Below are 25819 nucleotides of genomic sequence, written 5' to 3'. Positions count from 1 at the left end.
CGTAGCTGCCTATATTGCATCGACTGACTTTGATCTACCTGCTTTCTTTCAGGCCATTATTGAAATGTATTCAATGCCCAACGGGGAGCAAGAGCAATCTCTGGAAGGCGAGGCGAGTGGCAGCGAAAGCGGCGAGTGGACTTCCGATGGTGAAGGGGATGGAGGAAGCGACGACTCAAGCGGTGGAGAAGAAGTCGAGTCGCCTCCTTGCAGGGAGAGGCGATCCAAGCTTTACCAAGAACGGCCAAGTGCCCGTGACAAGACAACTGCTCCGGCTGGTCAGTCTTCGAAGCGCCCTCGGATCTCTTCACCAACCTCGACTGAGAAGGCGCCAAAGCACCCCAGAGTTGTAGAGCCGAAGACTCGGAAGGCGTTGCCCAAAATCAAGATTGATATCCCCGTCGCTTCCGCGTGAGTGCCTCTCTTTGCATTCACTCGATGCTCCGCGCTGTTTGTTTTTCTTGTTTTGACTGGACGAACTTTGGAATTGTCAGCGCTGCCACTTCCGGGACCTCAGCTTACAGGGATGATGATGAGGTGATGGAGGATGCGGTCACTTCTAATCCGGGTATGATTTCTGCCATACTATCTTTATTCGGTCGATTCAACTGCAATGTGCCTCATTGGGTGACATGATTTTGGCAATTGAACTTTGCACAGCTCCCAACATTATTGACCTCCCTGATGATGATGAAGAGTCCGAGAGGCCTTTGACGAGGAGGAATAGGCGAGCTCCTGTAAGTGAGGCTCTACAGTCAATGCTGAGGGCGGAGCCGGTCGTTCAGGACATTGGCGACATCAATCAGGGTTCTGTTACCTTCACCGAGCCACTGTCGAGTGCCTTGCCTTCTTCATCGACTGCTCGAGCCCCTGTCGACCCGCCTTCACTTTTTGCAACCCATCATGTCCCGGAGGACGAGGTGAATGCTGCTAGGGAAGCCATACGCCAGGTGGGCATTATGATGGAGAAGATGAAGACGGTGCGGGACACCAGCCAAGCTGCCTACGATGCCAGCTCGGCTCTCCAGAGCAATGTTTAGGTTAGTTGGTCGCCGCTTGTTCTGTTAGGATATGCTATCTGAAGATTCTTTCCGAAAATCTTTTCATCTATACACCCACTGGGTGTGTCGATTGAATTTTTGGACTAGTGGGGGCACGCTGAGTGCACCCACTGGGTGTAGTCCCCGAGACTACGGTGGACTGCTAGCAGTTGACTGTAGTCTTTGTATTTTGCCGAATGTATAAACCGAACTGGTAGTTTATCTCTTCCACTCGATCCGGTCGAGTGGGATCAGAACCGGTGGGGGCACGCTAAGTGCACCCACTGGGTGTAGTCCCCGAGACTATGGTGGACTGCTGGAAGTCGACCGTAGTCTTAGTATTTATTGCCTTTGTTGTTTTTTTGCTGTAACGATAATTTCTCCCCTTTGATTTCAGAAATCTTGCGATCTTGGAGCTCGCTTTGCTGACTTGGAGAAGCAGCAGATTCAACTAAACCTTGATTTGGAGCTGGCCAGGACAGAGCTGCAAAAGGTCAGAGACGGCGCCGCAGGTAAGACGATTTTGTCGACTGGTTAGTTTTTAGGCTTGAGTACCCTTCTGCTATTTCCGAATCAATCATCATTTCTTTGCAGAAAAACTGAGAGAAGCTCTGGTGAAGAAGGATCAGGACTTGGCTGCTGCCCGTAAGGAGGCTGACGACAAGACCGCTCTAGCCGAATAGAAGCTGGCTTCGGTCGGCCAGTTAGAAGAAGAGAATACTAGGCTGAAGACTGCTCTGAATGAAGCCAACAGGGAGTGTACACGTTGGAAGAAGGATAACCTCAACCTGAATGAAAAGATGGAAGGCATCGCTCGCAGGAGGGACGATCTGGAGAGCTACTTGAGGAGCCTTGCCAAGAAGTTGTACATCAAGCTTGAAGGTGCACATTTAGTTCCGACTGGTGTTTTTTTTGTGTCGACTCAGTGTATGAAAATTGACTTATCCTTGGATCGTGAATGCAGAGTTTTGCCAGAACTTTGAAGAGGAGACTGGGCGGATCGATCTAGGTTTGGATCCAATCAACTCTCCCGTGAAAGATGAAACTGCCATGAATCTTCTCCGACTGGAATCTCGCATCGATGGTGCCGTGGACTACTTGGCTCGACTGAAGGTCGCCATGTCACAGATCGACTCGGCACTTTGGCCAGAGGCTACGCTCCAAAACGATCTCGAGTCTTTGATGGCTCGACTTAATGGAATCCCTGACCGAGTGCAGGAGTGGAAGAAGTCTTCTGCTCGGTGTTGCGTTGATGTGGCTCTGTCCTTGGTTCATGTCCACTGCAAGGAGGTGCGACAAGACAAGCTGGCAGCAATCAAGGTCGCCAACACCCAGAAGCATGACTTCCGAACCTTTATGGAGACTTTCATCACTGCAGCCACTTGGATAGCCGACGGCGTCGACCTGGATGAGTTCGTCGAGCCTGCCAGCCCTCCTCCCGTGGAGTGAACAAACTCTTATGTCCCACCTTAAATTTGCCTCGGAATGCCGAGTGGTTTTTGTAACCATTAAACTTTTTCGGGCTGCATGCCCGAGTACTTCGATATGTGGTCTGGAACCTTTAGAATTTATCTGAACTTGGTTTACCGTTGAATATCTTTATGAATCTCCTGCTGAGTGAACCCATTCTTCATTTGAGACAACTTTTGCACTCGCAGCGCAGTTTCGAAGGAGAGGGAAGCAGTCGACCCATGTCTTGTATTTGTGGCGAAGCTCTCTAGGAGAAGGTGGCAGTCGACCCGCCCCTCGTCGTCCTTGAGGATTGAGATGTGTTTCGTACTTAGGTGAGTACTGGACTGCAGCTAAGCCCCCGAGTGGGAGGATCGCTCTCCACTCGGTAGGATTTTTTTTTCAAACTTAGGCGAGTGCCGGACTGCAGCTAAGTCTCCTAGTGAGAGAACCTAGGCGAGTACTGGACTGTAGCTAAGCCCCCGAGTGGGAGGATCGCTCTCCACTCGGTAGGATTTTTTTCGAACTTAGGCGAGTGCCTGACTGCAGCTAAGTCTCTAAGTGGGAGGACTTAGGCGAGTACTGGACTACAGCTAAGCCCCCGAGTGGGAGGATTGCTCTCCCCTCGGTAGGATTTTTTCAAACTTAGGCGAGTGCCTGACTGCAGCTAAGTCTCTAAGTGGGAGAACTTAGGCGAGTACTAGACTGCAGTTAAGCCCCCGAGTGGGAGGATTTCTCTCCACTCGGTAGGATTTTTTCAAACTTAGGCGAGTGCCTGACTGCAGCTAAGTCTCCAAGTGAGAGAACTTAGGCGAGTACTGGACTGCAGCTAAGCCTCCGAGTGGGAGGATTGCTCTCCACTCGGTAGGACTTTTTCAAACTTAGGCGAGTGCCTGACTGCAGCTAAGTCTCCAAGTGAGAGAACTTAGGCAAGTACTGGACTGCAGCTAAGCCCCCGAGTGGGAGGATTGCTCTCCACTCGGTAGGATTTTTTCAAACTTAGGCGAGTGCCTGACTACAGCTAAGTCTCCAAGCGAGAGAACTTAGGCGAGTACTGGACTGCAGCTAAGCCCCCGAGTGGGAGGATTGCTCTCCACTCGGTAGGATTTTTTCAAACTTAGGCGAAACGAATTCGCAGCTAAGCCTCCGAGTGGGAGGCTGGCTTGCCACTCGGTAGGAAACTGTTTTTACAAACTTAGGCGAAGCGGATTCGCAGCTAAGCCACCCACTGGGGGATTCCTTATGCAAACAAAAACAATAATAATCACTGGGAAAATTATAACGCTCTTGTCTTTGACAAATAAACTACAGGAGTTTTTCTTATTACATCTCATCCGAGTGAGAATTCAAGTATAAAAGGGGCGAAGTAGCTCCGCATTCCAGGCTCGTGGCTCATCAATTTGGCGATCGACATTTTAGAGGTGGTATGCTCCATTGTGGAGGACTCTGGTGACTATGAAGGGGCCTTCCCAAGTAGGAGCGAGCTTGTGTGGTTTCTGCTGATCCACTCGGAGGACTAAGTCTCCTTCTTGGAAGGCTTGGCTCTTCACGTTTCTGGCATGGAATCGACGCAAGTCTTGCTGATAGATGGTCGATCGAATCAAGGCCATTTCTCTTTCTTCTTCTAGGAGGTCGACTGCGTCCTATCGGGCTTGTTCTGCCTCATCTTCTGAGTAGAGCTCGACTCTGGGAGCATTGTGAAGCAGGTCACTCGGTAAGACTGCCTCGGCTCCGTAGACCAGAAAGAATGGGGTTCTTCCGGTCGATCGATTCGGGGTTGTCCTCAATCCCCAAAGGACTGATGGATGCTCGTCGACCCATGCACCTGCTGCGTGCTTGTGATCGCGCATCAATCGGGGTTTCAGTCCTTTGAGAATTAGGCCGTTTGCCCTTTCTGCTTGCGCATTCGACTGGGGGTGAGCGACTGAAGCATAGTCGACCCGAGTGCCCTGAGAGGCGCAGAAGGCCCTGAATTTGTCGGAATCGAAGTTTGACCCGTTGTCGGTGATGATGCTGTGTGGAACTCCATATCTGAATATCAACTCTCTGATGAAACTGATAGCAGTGCAAGCATCAAGATTCTTGATAGGCTTGGCTTCAATCCATTTGGTGAACTTGTCGACTGCTACCAGCACATGAGTGAAGCCGCTCCTGCCTGTTCTCAGTGGTCCAACCATGTCCAGCCCCCAAACAGCGAAGGGCCAGGCGAGTGGAATGGTTTTCAGGGCTGACGCGGGCTTGTGCGGCATATTGGAGTAATACTGACATCCTTCACATTTGTCAACTATCTCTTTCGCCATCTCATTGGCTCTTGGCCAGTAGAACCCCGCTCGGTATGCTTTAGCCACAATGGTCCGAGAGGACGCATGATGACCACAGGTCCCCGAGTGGATATCGTTAAGGATCATCTGACCTTCTTCTGGTGTAACACACTTCTGGCCGACCCCAGTCGCGCTTTCTCTATATAACTGTCCCTTTATGACTGTAAAGGCCTTGGATCGACGGACGATCTGTCTAGCCTCTTCTTCGTCTTCTGGGAGTTCTTTCCTTAGGATGTACGCGATGTACAGTTCTGTCCAGACGGGAGTGATAACCAAGACTTCCATGACCAGGTCGACCACAGCTGGAACTTCAAATTCACTCTGATCCGTGGCACTTTTTGGCTGCGGGGCCTCTTCAGCGAAGGGATCCTCCTGGACTGATGGTGTGTGGATATGTTCCAGAAACACATTGCTGGGAATGGCTTCTCTTTCGGAACCTATTTTTGCCAGATCATCAGCTGCTTGATTTTTCAGTCGGGGTATGTGGTGAAGCTCTAACCCCTCGAATTTCTTCTCCAGCTTTCTCACTGCATTGCAATAACCAATCATGGTTGGACTTCTGACGTCCCATTCCTTCATCACTTGATTGACCACCAAATCTGAGTCGCCATAGACCATGAGGCGACGGACGCCGAGTGAAATGGCCATGCGCAACCCATATAAAAGTGCTTCGTATTCTGCCTCGTTGTTAGAGGAATCAAAGTGGATTTGAAGAACATATCTGAGTTTATCTCCTCTGGGGGAGATCAACACCACTCCGGTGCCGGAACCATTTAGCATCTTGGAACCGTCAAAGAACATGGTCCAATGCTCCGAGTGAACCTGAGTCGGCAGTTGTTGTTCAATCCACTCGGCGACGAAATCCACGATTGCCTGGGACTTGATAGCTTTCTTTGCCTCAAACTTGATATCTAGGGGAAGGAGTTCGATCGCCCATTTTACCACTCGAACGGTTGCATCCCTGTTATGCAGGATCTCTGACAATGGAGCGTCGCTGATGACTGTAATGGAATGATCAGAGAAGTAGTGAGCAACTTTCTTGGTGGTCATATAAATCCCATATACAAGCTTCTGATAGTGAGGATATCTTTGCTTTGACGGGGTCAAGACTTCAGAAATATAATATACTGGGCGTTGAACTTTGAAGGTTTTCCCTTCCTCTTCCCGCTCGACCGTAAGTACCGTACTGACGACTTGTCCTGTGGCTGCAATGTAAAGCAGCAAAGGCTCCTTGCTGATTGGGGCAACAAGCACCGGCTGGGTGGAGAGCAGAGCTTTGAGCTCTGCAAAGGTTGCATCAGCTTCAGGAGTCCACTCGAACTTGTCGGACTTCTTCATCAATCGGTAAAGAGGCAATGCCTTTTCACCGAGACGAGATATGAATCGACTTAGGGCGGCCAAGCAACCAGTAAGCTTCTGGACATCGTGCACTCGCACACGGCTTTTCATTCGGAGTATAGTGCCAACTTTTTCTGGATTGGCGTCGATTCCCCGTTCGGAAACGAGAAAACCGAGTAACTTTACGCCAGGGACTCCGAATGTGCACTTTGATGGATTAAGCTTGGTATCATACCTCCTGAGGTTGGCAAAGGTTTCGGCAAGGTCAGTCAGCAGGTCAGAACCCTTCCGTGACTTAACCACGATATCATCCATGTATGCTTCTACGTTTCGACTGATTTGAGTGAGTAAACACTTCTGAATCATCCTGATGAATGTAGCTCCGGCATTCTTGAGGCCGAATGGCATGGTAACATAAGAGAAGCACCCGAATGGAGTGATGAAAGCTGTCTTGATCTCGTCAGGTCCATACAGACGGATCTGATGGTACCCGGAATAGGTGTCCAAGAAAGACAGTCGCTCACATCCCGCGGTCGAGTCGACTATCTGGTCGATGCGGGGGAGAGGAAAATGATCTTTCGGGCAGGCCCGATTGATATGTTTAAAATCAATGCACATGCGAAGTGACTTGTCCTTCTTGGGGACCATGACAACGTTGGCGAGCCACTCGGAGTGGTAGATTTCTCGAATGAACTCCGCTGCTAAGAGCCGAGCCACTTCCTCGCCAATAGCCTTTCTCTTTTGGACGGCGGACCGTCGGAGATGTTCCTTGACAGGTTTTACTTTTGAGTCGACTCTCAGGCGATGCTCAGCCAGCTCCCTGGGAACACCTGGCATGTCAGAAGGCTTCCATGCGAAAATGTCCCAGTTCTCATGGAGGAACTGGATGAGCGCTTCTTCCTATTTGGAGTCGAGTGTTGTCGAGATATGAGTCGGAGCGGTGCTGGGGTCGGTCGGGTGGATGTGAGCTGTCTTCGTATCGCTAGCCGACTGGAAAGCTGACTCTGTAGCGGGCTTCTTGGCTCGCAACAGATCACTCGGGTCTGCAGTCTTCTCGTATTCCTGCAACTCCACCACTGCCATCTACGCGTCGGCGATCCTCGAACCTTTCTGAAAACATTCTTCCACTTTCTTCCGATTGCCCGTAATGGTGATCACACCTTTGGGGCCAGGCATCTTCAATTTGAGATACACGTAACATGGTCAGGCCATGAAGCGTGCATAAGCCGGCCTGCCCAGAATAGCGTGATAGGCACTCTGGAAGTCCACAACTTCAAACGTCAACTTTTCTTTCCGGTAATTCTTGGAATCACCAAAAACCACATCAAGAGCAATCTGGCCGAGTGATTCAGCCTTCTTCCCAGGAATGACTCCATGGAAACTCATGTTGCTGGCACTGAGTCTGGACATCGGAATGCCCATCCCTTTCAACGTCTCAGCGTATAATATGTTCAAACCACTGCCGCCATCCATCAGGACTTTGGTCAGTCGAGTGCCTTCAACAACTGGGTCGACCACCAAAGCTTGCCTCCCAGGGGTGGTGATGTGTATTGGGTGGTCGGACTGGTCAAATGTTATGGCAGTTTGAGACCATTTCAGGTAACTAGGTGTCGCCGGAGCGACCATATTCACCTCTCGGTTAATAACTTTCAGTCGACTTTTGCTCTCAACATCAGCAAAAATCATCAGGGTGGAATTGACTTGAGGGTATCCGTCATCACTGTCCTCTTTGTCCTCGACCTTGTCTGACTCCTTTTCCTTACCCTTGGGCTGCTTGCCCTGGAACTGCTGGATCAAGAGTTGACACTGCCGAGTGGTATGTTTCGGGTAAATGAAATTACCATCTTCATATTTCTTTGTGCGGACGAGACATGGTAAGTCCAACACGTCATTCCCCTCCTGGTCTTTAACCTTTTTGGGATTCCAAGGCCCTTTAGGTTTCCCTTTAGACTTTCCTTGGGCCAAAGCTAAGGCTTCCCCGGGAGCTGCTGGCTCGGCTTTCCGCTTCTGTTTCTGATTGGAATTGCCTCCGGTTTGTTGGGCGACTGACTTGAGCTTGCCACCCCTGAGTCGATCCTCATCTTCACCATTAGCGTACTTGGTGGCAATCTCCATCATCCGATTCAGGGACATATCTCCGGTTCGACCGAATTTCAAATTCAGCTCTCTGTACTTGATGCCTTCCTTGAAGGCACAAACTGCTTGGTGGTCAGGCACATTCTCCATCGAGTGATGTAACATGATCCATCTCTGGATGTAATCCCTCAAAGTTTCATTCGGATTTTGCACACAAGACCGCAATTCCGTCAGTCCTGCTGGTCGCTTGCATGTGCCCTCAAATGTGGTGACGAACACCCGGGAGAGATCTTCCCAAGTGTAAATGCTGCGAGGCGCTAACTGGTTTAGCCACGCTCTGGCCGAGCCCTCCAACATGAGAGGCAGGTGCTTCATGGCCACTTCATCATTGCCGCCGCCAATCTGGACGGCCACTCGGTAGTCCTCAAGCAAAGTATCGGGCTTGGACTCGCCAGTGAACTTACTGACTCCAGTCGCCAACCTGAAATTGGGAGGAATCACAGCAGCCCTGATGGCTCTACTAAAGCACTCTGGCCCCGAAACATGTACTCTGCTACTGGCAGGCGCATCTCTGTCGTGGCCTTCTCGGTGAGCCCTGTTCCTGTCGACCAGACCCTGGATGAGGATGGATCTCGCGTCAAAGCCTGCCCCTCTGGGGTCGACTGGAATCCTTCGCCCACCACTATGAGGGCGCCTGTCATCCTGCTGGCGAGGCACATACGACCCGCTCCTCGAGGGAGGTGTGGGCACTCGACGTCGACCGTCACGATCGACTCAGTGATCATACTGCTCATGGTTCCCATACTGGTCATGCCGGTCTCCACGTCCCTCACGCCTCGGGGGCGATCTCGGGCTGTGAGCTGACTGGACTGTGTCCGCGGCAACGGATCTGCTGTGAATTCTGTTCCGCGACTGAGAAACACCAGAATTCTGATCTCCTGCTGCCCGGAGTAACGCTCTGATCTGCAGCAAGCCTCTGCCAGCCTCCGACTGGGAAGGCTGAATCGACTCCGCTATACGGGCCGCAGCTGCTAAATTCTGAATCGGAGTCCGATATACCTGCGGGGGCGGGAAGAGCTGACGTCGACTGGATTCGGGAACCCGTTGTCGCGCACGCTCATCGAGTGCTCGCTGGAGGTTCTCCAGTCGAGTGCGCTCGGCTAAGTTTGCCAGGCGCGCGTCCTCCAAGGAGCGAGCCTCGGGGGTCTCTCCAACGATAGGAGTGTGCAGTGCATCCATGTTCTGGCGGCGAACTTCTTCTCTCTGCAGCGATGTGAGAGGCTCGGGAAGATACTCCTCATGGAGACGCGACGGGTCGCCTCCACCCGTGCCTCCGTTGGTACGGGGAAAACCGGGAGGACTGGGCGGTCCATCGACCATCAGAACCTTCGCCGCCGGATCGCTGCTGTCACACTCGGATGCAGTCTCTGTGGAGCCAGTCGACAGGTCGAACATGCCGTAGAGGGATTCGTCGGGCTCGATCGCCACGACCTGGGGGGTGGCCGACTGACACGCCACCGCGTGCCTCACCCACCGCTGAAGTCTCGACCGACCGGAACGCTTGCGCCGGCGGGAAACGGGGAGTGAGGAAAACACAGGAGCCGACCGATAAGGGGTCGACGGTTGCCGCAGGAGAACGCCGCGGACGCACGCGCTAAAGTGCGTTGCCCCGCGAGCAGGGAGTGCGTCCACGTCGAGCGGAGCCTCCTGGAGCCAAGCAGAGTCGTCGACGATGAACGTGAGCGCGTCGAGACGGATCTCGCGGCCCTCCACCGAAACTCCGCCGAAAACCATGATGATTCGGGTTGGAAAAAAGTCGCAACTTCTCCAACAAACGCTAAAACACCTGCCCCACGGTGGGCGCCAACTGTCGTGGTTCTAAGTCTGACAATAATGTAGGGGGGTAAGTATGGAGAGGCGAGGTCTTAGCTATGGAGAGGTTGTAAGGACGCAAGGTTTACGAGTTCAGGCCCTTCTCGGAAGAAGTAAAAGCCCTACGTCTCAGAGCCCGGAGGCGGTCGACTGGATTATGTGTGTATGAGTTACAGAGGTGCGAACCCTTGTCTCGGAGGAGGGGGGTGGCTTATATAGAGTGCGCCAGGACCCCGGCCAGCCCACATTACGAAGGGTTCAATGTACATTAAGGCAGGGCGTTACTGGTAACGCTAGTAATAAAGTGCTACGATGACCATAAAAGCTATTTAATGACCGAACGTTAGCGTGCAGGGTGACTTTAGGTCTCCTGGCCGTCGAGTGGTTGGATCTTGGTTGAGTGATCGCTTCTTGGTCGAGTGACTTCGAGTCTGTCGAGTGGAACACCTTCAAGTCGATTGAAAGGTGATTTCTTCTAGAGATGTCCTTGGGTAGGGTAGTTAGGACAGGTCCATGACCCTACCCTAGGTACATAGCTTCATCACTCTCCCCAGGGAAGGAAGAGGACCGCCTCTGAGGACCCGAAGACCACGATCTCCAAACGGGGGAAGAAATCTTCGTCGGAGGGTCCTGCCCTAGGGGATACCCCGGCCGCACTATGCCCTCAAGGGGATGAGCCCTCCACCGAGCTGTAAGTAAAAGGGTACTTAATAATGAAAATATCTCGCCTTACTCCTGAGGAAAATAACCGAAGCATTTATCTTGCAGTTCGGATCTTAGCCCTTCTCAGCAAAGCTCGTCTTCAGAGGATCTTCTTCCAGAGATGATGGAGAGCGAAACGCCTCCCCCTGCCATACCGCCTCATGAGGCGGGCGACCCCGAGGTGTCGTCGCGGAGGGTTTCTCCTGATCCGGCAAAGCCAGAAGGTAATCCTATGGCCACCCGAAGTCCTCAGTATTCGGCTCTTGAAGAGAGCAATCGAAAGAATCCGGCACAGTCTGGTGTGCGGTCGGACGTACTGAGGGATCTGCTAGAACATGCGGCTATCTCAGAAGAGCACCGCACGTTGATGGGTATGGTGATTGAAAGGATTTCGTCCGCCGAAAGCGGGTTGCATGAAGCCTTTATGAGTCTACTGACGGGTTTTGAGGTATGTGAAATGATGTACATTTTTGACAGTACCACACCCGTTAGGTGTGCCCTATGCAGATAGTAGCCCCTGAGACTCTGGTTGTCGTCGAAACCGGCGGCAAACAGAGGATCATAGTCCCAGGTAATAACTAGACCGCCTTTATGTGCAGGTGGTTGAAGCTTCGGTGGCTAGCCGGACTGATGGGTTTGCCGAACTAAGGCGGCAGCTGGATGCGGCAGATCCCGACATCATGCTTGTTAACAAGCGGCTTGACGAGGCACAGGGTAAGTGAATTTTCTAGTGATTGTCACATAATAAGAGCAGCATGATGCCAGTATCTTTAATATGTTGTGACTGCAGATGGAGCTGCCACCGTGGAGACCCTTCGGGTGGAGCTTGCCCGAGCCAAGGAGCAAGCAAGGAGTAGCAATGCGGCCGCTTTAAAGGCGGCCGAAAAGTTAAGGGCCGAACAGGCCGCGCATTGCGAGAGCAAAGAAAAAATAGCCAAGATGGCTATAGAGTTAAAAGATGCTGCTGACCGTTACGAGCTTCTTGAAGAATAAAACCGTGCGAAGGCGACAGACCTGGAAAAGGCCCGGGTGGCTGCCAAGGAAGCCCGCTCCAAAATTAGAGTGATGAAGGAGGAGCTGCATCAAGCTGCGGATATTGTATCTGGGAAGCCCTTCTTGTTGCGGACTAAGTTCGTGGATCCGAAGTATGCACCTCTAGACCGGCTATGGAGTTCTGCAGACGCCTACGTGGATTTGGCTGCAAGTGCTGCTGATGCAGCTGAGTACTTCAAGGATCGGAAAGATCACGAAGTGAAAAACTGTTTTGGTCACAGTTTCATGCCCCAGCCAGTCCGCTGCTGTTGAATGAGCAAATGGCCGAGTGGGCCGAGCTCCATAGATTATCCGGACTTGCCATGAGGTCCGTTGTGGATCATCTGTGGCCGGGAGGGCCAAGGCTGAATATCTACTTTAGCTTAGTGCAACAATTCCTTGGTGCTGTGCCACGCATCGATGCTGTAAAGAGGTCGGCGTGCATAGAAGGCTCGCGGATGGCCCTTGCCCGTGTCAAAACATACTGGGCGGAGATGGATTCCACCACTATTGCGGCACAGGGTTCGGCCATAGGCCGAGTGGCTGCCGAGCACTACTTTGAATAAGTTCTTGAAGGCGCTCGTTCGATAGAGGCTCGGTGCTCGAGGAATATTATGTTTGAGTGACATGTATTGCCATTGTAAAAACAATGTTTTATTAAATTATCAAGGCTGTATTTATACTTTTGCCCGAAAGTACTATGATGCCTCCTGTGCGGCCGTTTATGTATATATGTATATAACCTGAAAGATGGCAGTCGTCGGCTTCATCCCCCACGCATATAATGCGGGGCTGCTCGCAGAAGATGCATGTTGACACTTGATCCAACGTCTTGGTCCATTAAGGAGGTGATATCGCAGCGAACTAGGAAATCGGACTATATTGCTTTAACACTTTCACTTAGCCATAGGTGTTTGACAGTGGGGCTACTATATAGCCCCTGGTGGCTCCGGGCTCATCCGAATTCGGGGGGCGTACATGCCTGGCCAGGAAACGGCCCTTCATTAAGGCGGAGGAATCCCGAAGATTCCGCTAGGTCATCGAGTGGTTGACCAATCTCACGCTATATCATGACAGTCAGTTTTCGGTTTTCTCTACTGAGGTGCTCGTCCGGATGAACCAGGGCACAATCACAGTAGTTCTCCTGGTGCCGCCCTAGCCTATAGAGCGGAACGTAAGGCAGAAAAACACAGGAGCCGGGCAAACCCAACATTTGACCAAAGACATGATTTGGAGCTGATGCATATAAGGCCAAACTCGCGACGCCGAACACTCCCTAAGGTATTCGGTCTTTATGATGTAAACCAGGCTAAACAGTGCCCTTTGTAATAAGCCCCTGGTGTCCAGGTATGTGCAATATTCTCACGTGTCCACATGCCAATACGTCAGCATCCTTCTCAGTTGTACTAAGAATCCGGGGGATGTGTATCAACAAGAGACAGTAAAAAAGGTTTACGCAGGGTCTTAATCTAAAAAGAATCCTTGGAACGGGTCCCTGCTGCACGTCTGCGCCTGTGTCTCCGTTGTGCCGTATCCTGGACGGGTGTAGCACGATGGTCATCTGAAAAAGAGAGGAACTTAGTTGAAAAGTTGTCGTGCAAAAGGTATGTTATACTAAATAAACCATGTACAGTTCAAGATGAGTAAAGTTGAGCCTAATTGTCACTTGTTTACATGCGTTGAGCCCCTTGTATTGTTATAGCGGTATAGCCATCAAATCTGTATCAATTATATATAGCTACACCGGACTCGTCTAACCGTGTCTGTGGTCTTAACAACCTGTCAGATGCTCTAGTTGGTGAGGCCGTCTAGTGTGCGGCTGCCAAGGCAGCCGCACGGTCTTCCGCGCGCAAGGAGCGCTCAATATTTCCATTTACTGTAATGATGCCACATGGACCGGGCATCTTAAGCATGAGAGAAGCGTAATGCGGTATTGCGTTAAAGCGAGCGAAAGCTTTGTGTCCGAGTAGTGCTTGATAGCCACTTTGGAACGGAGCGATGTGGAAGGTTAACTTTTCGCTGCGGAAGTTATCGGGAAAGCCGAATATAACCTCTAGTAGCAGGGAGCCCGTGCAATGGGCTTCTGGGCCTGGCGTTACTCCTTTAAAGGTAGTATTGCTATGGCTGATTTTTGTTGGGTCTATCCCCATTTTGCGGACTGTGTCCTCGTATATCAGGTTTAAACTACTGCCGCCGTCCATCAGGACTCGTGTGAAGTGGTATCCGTCAATTATCGGGTCTAACACCAAGGCAGCCCATCCTGCATGCCGGATACTTGCCGAGTAATCCCGATGGTCAAAGGTGATCGGTTTGGACGACCAGTGGCAGAACTCGGTGATAGGCCCTGGGGCATGTGTCTCTAGGAGTGCCGCTTTGTTTATCCCCTTCATCACGTGTAACACGTTTACTGTTTTGACTTCTAGTGGGAATTTCTTCTATTCCCCAGTGCTTTGCTTGCGAGGCTCGTCCTCGTCTTCGCTTGGAGTATCCTGCCCCTTGTGTTCGGCGTTGAGTTTGTCAGACTGCTTGAAGACCCAACATTCTCTATGGGTATGATTTGCAGGTTTATCGGGGGTGCTGTGGATCTGACATAGTTTGTCCAGAATCTTGTTCAGGCTAGACAATTCGTCTCTGTTGCCTTTGGAGGCCAGCTTTTGCTGACGTGGCCGAGAGCTTCTGAATCCGGCGTTTACCGCCATGCTCTTCGGGCTGTCTTCTTTATTCTGGCGCTTGTTTTTGCTGTGTCGTGTCTTCCCGTTTCCGTCCCTAACTTCGGATGTACTTGGTTCACTGGTGCTACATTGGGCTAACCAACTGTCCTCGCCCACGCAAAAGCGGGTCATGAGGCTTGTTAATGCTGCCATTGTTCTTGGCTTTTCTTGGCCGAGATGTATGGCAAGCCATTTGTCTCGAACGCTGTGCTTGAAAGCTGCTAAGGCTTCGGCGTCCGGACAGTCGACTATTTGGTTCTTTTTAGTGAGAAACCTATTCCAAAGCTTTCGGGCTGACTCTCCCGGCTGTTGAGTTATATGACTTAAATCGTCTGCATCCGGTGGTCGGACATAGGTCCCTTGGAAATTTGCCCGAAAAGCGTCCTCGAGCTCTTCCCAGCTTCCAATGGAGTTTTCGGGGAGGCTTTTAAGCCAGTGCCGAGCTGGCCCTTTGAGCTTGAGGGGTAAGTACTTGATGGCATAGATATCGTCTCCTCGAGCCATGTGGATATGGAGGATGTAGTCTTCAATCCAGACCCAAGGGTCTGTCGTTCCGTCGTACGCCTCTATGTTTACGGGTTTGAATCCCACTGGAAATCCATGGTCCAGCACCTCATCGGTGAAACATAGGGGGTGTGCGGCACCCCTGTATTTGGGTGTACAGTGGTGTTCGGATTTTTGTTGTGTTGCATTGCGTGCTGGAGCGCGCTTGCTTGGCCCGTAGATGGATCTGGTTGCACCGTCCTTTTGATGCGAGCCCTCACGTGGATCGCGTACTGGCTTGTGTGCAGCGTCGTTTGCCGCTCTATGTTGGCCACGAGGTCGTCTATCCGACCGGATGGCTGTTTTGTTTTTTGATTGCGGGGGATCTAAGGCCTCCTCATGGAATTCAGGTAGAAGCTTTTGCTTCGGGTAGCTCTTTGTGTGGCGACTACCGCCGTCCTTTGTTGCAGTGTTGAGTACTTCACTCCATCTAATTCTGAGTGTGTCTTGTGTAGCCCTGAGCCTTTCCTTCTGCTTTTTCAGACTCCTCGCAGTGGCGACAAGCCTTTGATGGGTATTCTGTTGCTCTGGGTGCTTGTCCGGTGTGATGTCATCCGGACTGTTATCTTCGCCGGAGACGGGTTGTTCGGTTTGATTCTCCGTGTTGCCGTGGTCGGACGGTGGTTCATTGCCGTGTTTGTCGTCCGCTGGCTCACCCTGCTCTATCGCTGGGTCTATATGATCGATGTTTCTACTGAGGCGGGATTTGGAGTGGCGCTTACGCCACCGCTTTGACTGCTTCTCGAGGGAACGATCCTTTGCTGCGTCCTTCCGTTCCTCGTCGTCGTTTTCTTTGGGTGTGTCCACCATGTATACATCATATGATGAAGTAGGCGTCCAGTGGGCAGTGGCTCCTGTTTGTCTCCTGCATCGTCGTCCATACCGTCGATGTCTTCATAGTCGAAGGCGACCATGTCGGTCGAATCATCGACAGTGGCTACTAAGTGGGTGGTGGGTGGGCGGCAAATTTCTTCGTCATCCGCATCCCAATCCTGCCGGACATAGTTCAGCCATGACTCTCATGACAAGGAGAGAGACCTTAATGAGTTCAGTATGTCGCCGAAGGGCGAGTGCTGAAAAATATCCCTGGAGGTGAACTCCATGATCGGCGCCCAGTCGGATTTGATAGGCACGGGCGCAGGCGGTTCGGATTCTGTGGCCAGGGGAGAATCCGGCAGTTTGGTGCCACGACTCTCGTGAAGGGTAAGGTCGACACTCGGCTCGATCACCACTGAGAATGCGGCCTCCGTGGCGGGGTCTATCCACCCATCCATGGATGGCGCAATTGTCTCCGAATTGAGGGTCGGAGCGGTCGCCGGTGTGATCACCCGAACACTGTCCGATGGTAGAGCTAAATCATGCTCATCGTGACCGTGCGGCGCACTCGGCAAGGGCTCGAATCCGTCGAAGATCAAGTCTCCGAGGATGTCGGCCGTGTAGTTTAAGCTTCCAAACCTGACTTGGTGGCCAGGGGCGTAACTCTCAATCTGCTCCAGATGGCCAAGCGAGTTGGCTAGCAGTGCGAAGCCGCCAAATACAAAGATTTGTCCGGGAAGAAAAGTCTCACCCTGGACTGCATCGCTATCGATGATCGAAGGAGCCATCAAGCCTAACGATGACGACACAGAGGAACTCTCAATGAAAGCACCAATGTCGGTGTCAAAACCGGTGGATCTCGGGTAGGGGGTCCCGAACTGTGCGTCTAAGGCGGATGGTAATAGGAGGCAGGGGACATGATGTTTACCCAGGTTCGGGCCCTCTTGATGGAGGTAATACCCTACGTCCTGCTTGATTGTTCTTGATAATATGAGTAGTACAAGAGTAGATCTACCACGAGATCAGAGAGGCTAAACCCTAGAAGCTAGCCTATGGTATGATTGTATGTTGTCCTACGGACTAAAACCCTTCGGTTTATATAGACACCGGAGGGGGCTAGGGTTACACAGAGTCGGTTACAAGGAAGGAGATATACATATCTGTAGTGCCAAGCTTGCCTTCCACGCCAAGGAGAGTCCCATCCGGACACGTGACGAAGTCTTCAATCTTGTATCTTCATAGTCCAACAGTCCAGCCAAAGGATATAGTCCGGCTGTCCGGATACCCCCTAATCCAGGACTCCCTTGGAGAGTCTCCTATGTTGTCACTTTCATATACTAAGTGGGAATTTCACATTATAGAACTTGGCTTTTATATTCCAATGATGGGCTTCCTCAAAATGCCCTAGGTCTTCGTGAGCAAGTGAGTTGGATGCACACCCACTTAGTTTCTTTTGTTGAGCTTTCATACACTTATAGCTCTAGTGGATCTGTTGCAGGGCAATCCCTACTCACTCACATTGATATCCATTGATGGGCATCTCCATAGACCGTTGATACACCTAGTTGATGTGAGACTATCTTCTCCTTTTTGTCTTCTCCAAAACCACCATTCTATTCCACCAATAGTGATATGTCCATGGCTCACACTCATGTATTGCGTGAAGATTGAAAAAGTTTGAGAACATCAAAAGTATGAAACAATTTCTTGGCTTGTCATAGGGGTTGTGCATGATTTAAATATTTTGTGTGGTGAAGATGGAGCATAGCGAGACTATATGATTTTGTATGGATAACTCTCTTTGGCCATGTTATTTTGAGAAGACATGATTGCTTTGTTAGTATGCTTGAAGTATTATTATTTTTATGTCAATATTAAACTTTTGTCTTGAATCTTTCGGATCTGAACATTCATGCCACAATAAAGAAAATTACATTGAGAATTATGCTAGCTAGCATTCCATATCAAAAATTCTGTTTTTATCATTTACCTACTCGAGGACGAGCGGGAATTAAGCTTGGGGATGCTTGATACGTCTCCAACGTATCTATAATTTTCTATTGTTCCATGCTATTATATTATCCGTTTTGGATGTTTAATGGGCTTTAAAATACTTTTTATATTATTTTTGGGACTAACCTAGTAACCAAGGGCCCAGTGCAAATTGCTGTTTTTGCCTATTTCAGTGTTTCACAGAAAAGGAATATCAAACGAAATCCAAACGGAATGAAACCTACGGGAGAGTTATTTTAGGAACAAACGTGATCCAGGAGACTTGGAGTGGCCGTCAAGAAAGAAGCGAGGAGGCCACGAGGCAGGGGGTGCGCCAAGGGGGCAGCCGTGCCCCTACCCTCGTGGGCCCCTCGCAGCTCCACCGACGTACTTCTTCCTACTATATATACCCATATACCCCGAAAACATCTGAGAGCACCACAAAACCCTATTTGCACCGCCGCAATCTTCTGTACCCAAGAGATCCCATCTTGGGGCCTTTTCCATAGCTCCGCCGGAGGGGGAATCAATCACGGTGGGCTTCTACATCAACACCATAGCCTCTCCGATGATGTGTGAGCAGTTTACCACAGACCTTCGGGTCCATAGTTATTAGCTAGATGGCTTCTTCTCTCTCTTTGGTTCTCAATACAAAGTTCTCCTCGATCTTCTTGGAGATCTATTCGATGTAATTCTTTTTGCGGTATGTTTGTCGAGATCCGATGAATTGTGGGTTTATGATCAAGATTATCTATGAACAATATTTGATTCTTCTCTAAAATCTTTTATGTATGATTTGTTATCTTTGCAAGTCTCTTCGAATTATCAGTTTGGTTTGGCCTACTAGATTGATCTTTCTTGCAATGGCAGAAGTGCTTAGCTTTGGTTTCAATCTTGCGGTGTCCTTTTCCAGTGACAGCAGGGGCAGTAAGGCACGTATTGTATTGTTTCCATCAAGGATAAAAAGATGGGGTTTATATCATATTGTTTCCATCGGCTTCAAAGTGTGTACTTGTTGGTGAAAGTGTTGTCCAATGGGAATTATATTTTGTATTACTCATGTAGCCTACAAAGTCTGTCACACAACCTTGTAACTTCTTTCCCCATTTCTAAATTTGTACTAGTCCTCTATACCATTTATTGCGCTACTCGTACTACTACCTCCTTCCTGGTTTACTGGTCCCATTCGTAATTTGTGTCAAATTTTGACCATAAATTTCACTAACTAAATGTTAATGCATGTCACAAAAAATTATATCGTATTATTTGTCAGCATTCTGGGAACGGGGGTCCCCAGACTTGCCTGCCCGCGGCCCGCGGCGTGGCTCAAGTGGGGGCCCAGCGTGGCCCATCTTCATCAGCTCAAGCTCAAGACCCTCGCGAGGGGCCAAGCCTCGCGGGGTGGACGACCGGAAGCTTCCTCAGAGGCAGCCTCATCAGGCAGGCTCGCGAGGAGGCGAAGAGATCAAGGCAGTGGTACCTCGCGAGGAGCCCGTGACGCAAGCCATGACGATCGAGACCAGGCGGGGGCCGGCCTGCGCAGTGTCCTTGTTTCCCCTTTTGTGCAAAGGGGGCAAACACAAGCCAAGGCATCGGGCAAAGGTTACCATTCCGGTGCAACGAGACCAAGACCAGCAGAGCGGCAGGATGGAGGTCACCGTGGAGCCCAAGACGGCGTCACCACCAGTGCTTTTGGCAGCCGAAGGCCACCTTTGGTCAGGATAACTTGTACTAGATGTTCCCCTTCAAAATGGCCAATTGTTGGCGCCCTTCCCGCTCATTATTTGGGGAGAGGCCTAGGGCCTTTATAAATAGAGCTAGCCACCACAGAGTAGAGGGAGGACATCTAGAGATCTGGTAGAGCCCTAGCAGAGAGAGAGAGAGGCGACTGAACTCACCCAAACAGTTCATCGCACCGGCTGAAGAACACCTCTCGCGAGGATGTTCTTCCCTTGTACTGTTCATCGTCAGCCCCTGAGACAATCCACCACACCACACACTGGAGTAGGGTATTACACCACAACGGTGGCCCGAACCAGTATAAACCTCGTGTCCCTTGTGTTGTTTGTTGTTTCCAGCTTAGATCACGCGAGGAGATTGGACGTAGATCGGTAGGGGAGAGATCTCCGCGCGCACCCCAGTGTTCGAACCTCAAGGGTTTGTCGGAACCCGAAATCCAACATTTGGTGCACCAGGTAGGGGTGCGCCGGAATCTTTCTTCCGCTATTCGTGTGCGATCTTCCGTCGAGTCCATGGCTGACGCTCGTCGGTCTCGCGCCGAGCGCCGGGCTGCTCTCGCCACCCGCGTCGCCCAGACGGCGCCCGTCGGTGGATGCCCTCGCCGTTCCCCGTCGCCTGCCGCCAATGCCGCCACCGGCCCGGCGGGGAACGAGCAGCAGGCCTCGTCCCAGCATCCTTCGGTACGGCGGGAGGGCCGCACTGCCACCCCATCGCTGACTCCAGCCGCTTCGTCGTCCCACGCCCGTCGCGCCCCCACGGACGCGCACGCCGCGCTGCTCCTGGCAAGAGAGCTCCTGCACTACCGCCCCGTCGACGACCTCTATGAGGACTGGCTCACCCGCATCACCGAGCTCGTCAGCGCTGCAGGGGGCTCCCCCTTGCCGTCCCTCTTGCTGCCTCGCCCTCCATTCCGCGCAGGAGGCGAGGATCAGGAGGTGCCTCCACCACCTCCTCCCCAAGAAGGCGCCCTGGCTCCAAGGCGCGCAGCCCCAGGGCGAGACCCTCCGTGTCCGGCACCTGCGCAGCAAGAAAGGAGCTGCCAAGAGATACCTCGTCCCCAAGAAGGTGCTCGCGCGCTCCCAGCACCGGCACGCCAAGATCGGGTCCATGCACCTCCACGCCAAGACCCCGCGCTGCTCCAAGCCGCGACGCGCGGTAATCCCCAGGAACAAGCCCAGCACTAGCAAAAGGCGCCGGTGGCCACAACAGGCTGCCGTGCCCTCACCCCTGAGCTACGCGGCTTCGCATGGCTAGGCAAGTTCAAGCCTGACCTGCCCCCTCGCTACGATGGCACGGCGGACCCCGAGGAGTTCCTACAGCTCTACGAGCTATGCATCGAAGCCGCCAACGGAGACGAAAGGGTCATGGCGAACTGGTTTCCCATGGCGCTCAAGGACGGGGCCCGCACCTGGCTCCTGAACCTGGCTCCTGGCACGATCTCCTCCTGGGACGAGATGTGCACTCGCTTCATCACCAACTTCCAGGGCACTCGTGACCGGCCCGGGCCGTGAGCGATCTGCGCCGCATCAAGCAGCAGCAAGGGGAAACCCTACAGAAATACATCCAGCGCTTCAACAATGCTCGTCTCAAGATCCCCAAGGTGACTGAAGAAGCCATCATCTCGGCCTTCTCCGATGGCGTACGCGACATCAAGATGAAGGAGGAGCTAGCAATCCATGAAGACCTGTGCACATCCCTGGAGCTGTTCAACTTGGCGACCAAGTGCGTCAGGGCTGAGGAAGGGCGCCTTTCCCTCCTCGAACTCCCGGCTGCCGACCCAGAAGAGAAGAAGCCCAAGGCCAAGGACGTGAAGCGCAAGGGGGCTGCCGTGCTAGCAGCTGAACCAGACACCAAGCGAGGCAGGGATCAGCCTGAGTCATCCAAGGGCAGCCGGTACTGCGTGTACCATGACCTCCACACCCACAACACCAACGAATGTCAAGAGCTCATGGCCGTGAGATATGGACGTATCGGTCGATGCCCCGAGCGCAACAATAGGGGCTATGGCCGAGGAGGAGGAAGAGGTGGCGTACGATGGGAAGATCGTGGCCTTCGCCAATGGTGGCATGACCGACCTCGCGAGGATCGTTGGCAGGACCAGCCTCGCCAGGGAGGCTGGGGAGATCAGCCTCGTGAAAATCGTCCGCACGGCAACGCATGCCTTCCTCCTCTGCCGCCACCCCCAAAGAGGAACGAAGACCAACATCAAGACAAGGGGGCTGGGAGCTTCCAGGAGCCGCGCGCAATCGCTTGCATCTTGGGTGGCGCGCAGGCCCCAGCCTCACATCGCATCTTCAAGCAGTTTGCTCGCGAGGTGAATGTAGTCCTCCCCAAGCCTGAGGCCACGCGCCCTTTCAGGTGGTCTGCGTGCGCTATCATGTTCAGCTCAGTGGATCAGCTCAGGTGCGCAGCAACGGTCGGAGCCCTCCCGATGCTTTGCTCCCCGGTCATCAGCAACATGTAGGTCACCAGGACCCTCATTGACGGCGGAGCAGGACTCAACGTCCTATCCGTCGAGACATTCGACAATCTCCAAGTGCCGTACAATCAGCTTCAGCTAACCAAGCCCTTCTCAGGAGTCACTGATGGTTCCACTATTCCAATAGGGCAGGTTCGCCTTCCAGTCACCTTCAGGCAACGCAACAACTACCGCACCCAGCTCATCGACTTCGCCGTCTCCCGCATCCGTCTGCCATACAACGCCATCCTCGGGTACCCAGCCATGGCCAAGTTCATGGCAGTGACTCATCATGGATACAATGTCCTCAAGATGCCAGGAAGCGGTGGAGTCATCACCGTACCCTGTGAAGAAAGGGACGCAGTGTGTTCACTAGAGCACGCGTTCCAAGCCACAGCAATCAAAGACCCGGACCACAAGAACGGAAGACTTCCCAAGGCGACCCTTAAGAAGAAGAAGGTTTCACCTGGCCCAAGCCATAAGGAGGCAGGCGCCTCCGGAGGTGTTGCGTTAGGATCTGCACCCAATCAGGGAGCGCCACCCTCTCTCGCATAGGAAGGCGCGCCCGACGCCCTCCTCAGGCAGGGCACGGTGGCTCTTTCTTGGAGAGCCACCGACTTTGCCAAGGTCGCGAGGGAGGCGCTCGGGCACCACTTGGAGGGGTGCTTCTAGGCACGTTTCCCTCAGGAAGGTACAAGGCAAGGAAGACCAAACCCTCAGGAGTTCATCGCAAGAAACACCCGGGAGCTACAGGAGTCGAGAGTCATGCGCGGCAGCCGCCGCTTGCCTGCCGTAGCCCCACATCCAGGCGAGGATGGTGGGCTGCGCGTCTACGTTGACGTGCCAGGGCTCAATCGAGCTGCGTCTCAGGGGTGCCTCTGTCCTTCGCGCGTGGGGCGTTGCGAGGGTCCCCCTCACAGCTACGTTCGCATGCCTTTCGGCCTGCCGAACGCGGTCGCCGCTCATCAGCGCCTGCTGAGGAGCATTCTGGAGGCTCAGGAGGTCAGGCATTGTGCGGTCCTGGCGGAGATGGAGATGGCCCTCAGAGACCCGCATGTGCCCCCGGAGCCTCCCAAGGCTCCTGGGCCTGGGGGCTCGTGAGGGTCGGCATCCTCATCGTGCATCGCCCGCTTCTTCAGCATCACTTCATCTTCAACGGCACCAGGTGACATCTTTCTAAGTTCCGTTTTAGCTGGGAGCGCCCACAGGGCCGCATCATTCCCAGGTTGCATGGGTCCGTCCCTACGGCATGTATCCGTTTTGCTTATGCTCTTTACCTACCTTGTTGGGGGCGCCCCTCGGGCTGCATCAACCCCGAGCTGCTCGGGCCTGGCCCAACGGCGTTTGCTTTTCCTGTGTCTACTTAAAATGAATTTCCTATTGTGTGCTTAACGTACCCGACCTAATCGCCTGCTCGATTGATGCCTACCTATGGAGCCGCTCGCTCTGGCACGGCATTTGTGCACGGGTCCATCCCTGCAACGCCGATAAATCTGAGTGGTCGAGCTCTGGCCGTGGCAGCCCCGCAAGGCGCCACCTCACCAGGCCCTCAGTGCCCCAATCACTTCCCCGGAGCAACCAAAGGTTGGCTGGCAACCATAACAACAGGTCTTGTCTCTCTTCATGATTGGTGTGCAGGACCCACTCCAGGAGCAATGCTAGGGACGTCGCGAGCTGTCTCTCCCTCTCTCCGGCACGGATCGCTTGCACGTTAAAAGGGGGGCGCCTGAGCATCACGACTCATGGGCTCCTACTGGCTCTCCAGCCCTCACCCCCTGGCCTTAACCCACGGCATCGCGACCTGTCATACTAGCGGCGGCTGAGCTCGCTCGAGGGCCGGGACCTGAGGACGTAGAGCATTAAGGAAAGTGCGGGGGAGTGGGAAGAAGCTCGCAAGGACCTAACCCAGCAGCGCCTCAGCTGCCACCACTCGGGCCGGGCGCTTCGTCGAGGAACTACACCAGACTCAAGAGATAAGCCACACCCTTACAGGAGTTGGACCAATGCAGCGCCTAACCCTCACCCAGTGCGGCTTTGTCACGGCGACGTTGCCTTCCTTTCTCGCCCAGCGAGGGCTGCTTGAGCGCTAAAGGGGACCTCCCGAGCATCGGGACTCAGGGGCTCTTACTGGACCTCGGGCCGCTCACCTCCTGGCCTTGACCACGGCATCGCGACCTGGCATACCAGCGACGGCTGAAGCCTGCCTGGGGACTGGGACCTGTCAGCGTAGAGCGCCAAATCCTCGTAAGGATAGAAAGGGGGAGCTGAGCCGAGACAGGACAAGCACCTCGCATTGATTTCATATTAAGATATAATGTTCACAAAAGACATGGCAGGTGCCTTACATACCCCCACGGGGTGTTGCTTCGATTCCTCGCAGGGAACAAAAGTACTAATCCTAAGGAACACTAATCGCCCGCACCTCCGCAAGGGAGGCCATCATCAACAGTGGGCTGCCCAACGTCGGCGCCAACCCCATCCAGATCAGTGGCGTCGGCGGCTGGACGCAGCTGCCCTGCTCCGAGCACGGCGCGAGCTCGGGGGCTCGTAGCTGTCATTGCTCGTCTTAGGAGTTGCGAGGAGCTCGGGGGAGCCGCTGGATTCCCCAGCTCCTCCGCTGCTGCCTGAGGAGCTGCTGGAGGACCGATGGGCGGGCCAGGTCCTCGCCAGTTCGTTGCCCCTGTCGCTCTCCTTGGGGCAGCACTCCAGCCGGCGTCCTTCAGCATCGAAGACCTTGAAGAACATCAGGGAGGCGTCATCGTATTCAAGATGAATTACGAGGGCACCTACCGTCCGGCAGACCCGGGCGATTTCGCCCCAGCCCCGGGTCATGAAGACCTTGCCCGGAGCGACGACCGCGACCTCCGCTCCGGTCGCAAGGGTACTGCAGTCAGCGTGCTGCAGTCAGAGCTCCAGAGCCCCGCTCGGCGACATCTCGAAGGCGAAGGAAGGAGGAAGGCGAATCCAAGAGCTTGGAGGCATGGCGGCATGGAGCATGAGCTTGCGAGAGGAGCGCTCGGCGTGGACTCCAGGAGGAACGACGCGCACCACCGTGACTCGCCGGTGTCGATGGCGGCACCGTCGATGTCGCTCGACGCCTCCTCCCCGAGGACCCACGACGCCGTCCAAGGGTAGCGGAAACCCAGGCGGCGGCCGCTCATACCAGGGCCTCGATGCCTCCTGCTGAGCACCCTCATCTCGGTGAGCCGCTTCTTCGGCGGAAGTGGGTCAGGACCCTCTCGGGGGGGCCTTTCCCTTCTCTTTTGCAGAAAACCGGCAGGTTGGTGCCATTGGCGTACGGAGGAGCAAGAACAAGGAAGAATAAGGATAGGAGCAGTGGGAAGGGATGGACTGAAGGGGCTCGCGCAGCCCCGTACTTATAGCCGGAGGAGGCCGACCACCGAGCACCACGATCGCAGGTAATCATGACCGGTTTCTCTGCATGCAGGGACATGTCAAGTCGTGCGGTCGCCGAGGCGTCGTGGGGAAGCGCAGACGTCCACGACCAATCAATCGCCATGCGGCGCCCGAGACCGCAGGCTTTTTGGGCCCGCGGTGCTTCGCGCTTGCCTCTTCGCTTCCCTGCTAGGCCAAGCCCGGGCGCACCTTGGGCCCAGGGGCTACTGTCGGCGTTCTGGGAACAGGGGTCCCCAGACTTGCCTGCCTGCGGCCCGCAGCGTGGCTCAAGTGGGGGCCCAGCGCGGCCCATCTTCATCAGCTCAAGCTCAA

This window comes from Triticum aestivum, chromosome 5A (genome assembly GCF_018294505.1).
Source record: "Triticum aestivum cultivar Chinese Spring chromosome 5A, IWGSC CS RefSeq v2.1, whole genome shotgun sequence".
Taxonomy (NCBI): domain Eukaryota; kingdom Viridiplantae; phylum Streptophyta; class Magnoliopsida; order Poales; family Poaceae; genus Triticum; species Triticum aestivum.
This window is presented reverse-complemented; position numbering follows the sequence as displayed.